The sequence below is a fragment of the Microtus ochrogaster genome, unplaced genomic scaffold (genome assembly GCF_000317375.1).
Source record: "Microtus ochrogaster isolate Prairie Vole_2 unplaced genomic scaffold, MicOch1.0 UNK7, whole genome shotgun sequence".
Lineage (NCBI taxonomy): Eukaryota > Metazoa > Chordata > Mammalia > Rodentia > Cricetidae > Microtus > Microtus ochrogaster.
This window is the reverse complement of record NW_004949105.1, coordinates 4,099,973-4,102,926: the sequence shown is the minus strand read 5'-3', so window position 1 is coordinate 4,102,926 and position 2,954 is coordinate 4,099,973. Positions and strand designations below refer to the sequence as shown.

The window sequence follows — 2,954 nt, the reverse complement described above, 5'->3', positions numbered from 1 at the left end:
TCAGGTACCCTAGGTCTTGAACTTTACTGTGTAGCTGAGAGGGAACTTGAGCTCCTGATTTTCCTGCCTCAACCTCCCAGAGTGCTAAGATTGAAGGCATGTGCTGCCACACTTGGTATATCATTGCTTTTATGTGTTTTTTTTTTTTTGCATTTAAAAACTATTCACATAGTTGGGTGACAATATTATTTAACGTAAGCTTTAAAAATGTAATTACTCTTAGCATATTGTAGAGAAGGATAATCACATTCATTTTGTCATCTTAATTGGAACTATACACAGAGAAAATTTAAGCAGTAACAATTGTGGCTGGCAGTCTGATACCTTTTTTTCCTCTCTTTCTCATGGTGTGAATTTTAATTTGCTTAAAATAGTTTAAGGTACCCAAAGATTTCTCATTCATTAACTTGGTGATCCTTCAAGATTGCTTCAAGATCCTAATATCTCTGATGAACTTTAGGATTTGCATGCTGATGAGAGACCAGCGCCACCAGTGTGAGCATTGGATGTGTGGCCCAACAGGCACAGCAGGGGCACTCTAGTCTTTGTGCAGTCCTGAAGACTGGAGATGCTCTGCAACATTGTGTGGTGCTTGATTCAGTTCACTCAAAATGCGCATGTCTTATAACCCCATTTTAACTGCTATGCAGAAAAGTCCAGAGGCTCCTGGGTCTATAAGAATCCCAAGTCAAACCTTGTCAAGCCTGGTAGAAAATAAAACACGGGCTTGGGTCTTATTCTGCACTGCAGTGAACTCAGGAAGACGCAGCTGTTTTTTAAACTCCAGCTTTCTGAACCAGTGTTTAGGGCTGGCATTAATGTGAAGTGTGTGGTCTGTGTCTGGATCCATGCAGCCTTGAAGATGAGCTGGGGTGCTGGGGAGGGGTGGCAGTGGTTCTGATCCAGACATGCTCACAGGCACCCTTTGCCTCTGGGCAGTCCTCCAAGTGCCATACGATACTGTCTTCAGAGCTCCAAAAGAGATACATGTCCTCACAGTACTTGACTGGAAACTTCCCAAACCCTACACAGAATCCATCTCTATCTGGGTTTTTATGCAGTACCAACAATATGTGTAGCACAAATAATAAAAACCCAGAGACACAGATATTGGCGTTCAATCAAAAAGACCTTAAAAGCAAAGCAGCCAAGCCACTAGAGAAGTCTTACCTCTACCAAGGATGGGCAACTGCAAACTAAGTGGACTAAACCTCTTTCTCCTCTCATTGTATATTCCCTCTAATGGTAGGATTAAAGGTGTGTGCTGCCGCCACCACCACCACCACCACCACCGGGATTTGCTTCTGTCCTGATCTTGTGTAGCCCAGGGTGGCCTTGAACTCATAGAGATCTACCTGACTCTGTCTCTGTTTCCCAAATCCTGGGATTAAAGGTGTGTGTCACCATTGCCTGACCTCTAGTGGCTTTAGTTTTGTCTCTGGTCTTCGGGCAAGATATTATTTATGAAAATACCAATAATATACCACTACACATATGTCAAAGACATCCCTTTACAATATGATAGGCAGGACCTCAAAGTTCAGGTGTTCGTTGGAAATGCCAATTAAATCCTTAGAAAAAACTTTCTGAACTCTTCTCCTGTCCCACAGACAAGAAATGCGAGATCATGTGAGTTTCTCTTGTCCTTTTGAGGTTCACCCTCTGGTGATTCTTGCCATGGCTTTCTCACATTGTCTCTCCACCTCTCCCCTAGCCCTGTGCTCCCCTGCATATGCACTGCCCCCCACTTCCCTTCCACAGCACAGAGCCATATATTCCCTTCTTTATCTATGCTTCTGGCATAGATAAGTAGATCAGTAAGAGGACCCATGTGTCTCAGGGTGATGCTTAGTCCTGCCTGTGGGTGAGACACATGCTGGTATGTTCTCTATGCTTGAGCCTGACCTCCACGCGTGGTCTAACTGTCCTGACAGCTCTGATGATCAAGGCGGTAGTCAGGGAGGTCATGGCTCCAAATGGCCCTGGATTATGTTCCTCCTTTACCCAAACCCAAGTGTGGGGAGTGAGCTGGTGGGTTTTCAGCTTTATTGCTTGCTCTTCATATGGAGAACCTTTGTCATGTTCCCCTATATCATGGGGAAAGAGCATTTTTTTTTTTTGTCCCTCATGGCTGTCAGGAGAAGCCTGAAGAAAAGCCTTTGCGGAGAGGAAATCTTGCCTGTCCATCTCTTGATGTTGCCATTTTCACTAAATGAGTAGTGTAGTCACATACTTAGAATTGGAGTCAGGCATCATCTGTGAGTCTGTAGCAGAAAGAGAGCAGCAGAGGTGCTCATGGACCCTGTGGGGTCTGAACTCTGCAAAGTGGCCAGCAATAGAGTGATCCTCCTTGTTTAGAGACTGACTGTGGGCAGCGCAGCAGCGGGGTGATGAAAGCTAGCCTTCCGAGCGAGACTCAGACCATGTGGGAGAGCAGGTGCCGTGTGGGACACACCACACTGTGGTGATTGCTTCTAATACTCATCACCCAGGAAGCTGAAGCTCCACCCAGCATCTGAGGTAAGTTCGGGAGCAAATCAGACATCCTTTCTTGTGCTTAACAATCCTAAAGAAGTCTGTTTGGTCTGTGAAGATGGCTTCAGTGTTTTTAGTTAAGTATTTTTAAATTATTTAATCACTCTAATTACACAGAAAATTGCATGCTTGTTGTGGATAATTCATTCAGGAAATAGTGATCGCCACATGGAAGATAATGAAGCTCTACTGGAGATAACACCATCAGGATTTAGCTTATTGTCTTCCAACTGTAAGAAGCGGAAATGGGCGAGTACGTATTTCTGATGAGTCTGAACAATAGATGCTTCTCTGTAGCATTTGCCCTTCTGAGAGTGAATAGCAGACATCTGCTTTATTCCTTCTCCTCTGTTTTTATGACTGATAAGGATCTGTTTGTGTGTGTGTGTGTGTGTGTGTGTGTGTGTGTGTGTGTGTGT

General features: G+C 44.3%; 1 protein-coding gene across 3 annotated transcripts in view; it reads left to right on the top strand.

The window, feature by feature from the left end:
- Dlgap2 (DLG associated protein 2) overlaps window positions 1–2,954 on the top strand; it is a 685,199-nt gene that overhangs the window by 194,837 nt on the left and 487,408 nt on the right. The gene's annotated exons all lie outside the window — the stretch shown is intronic.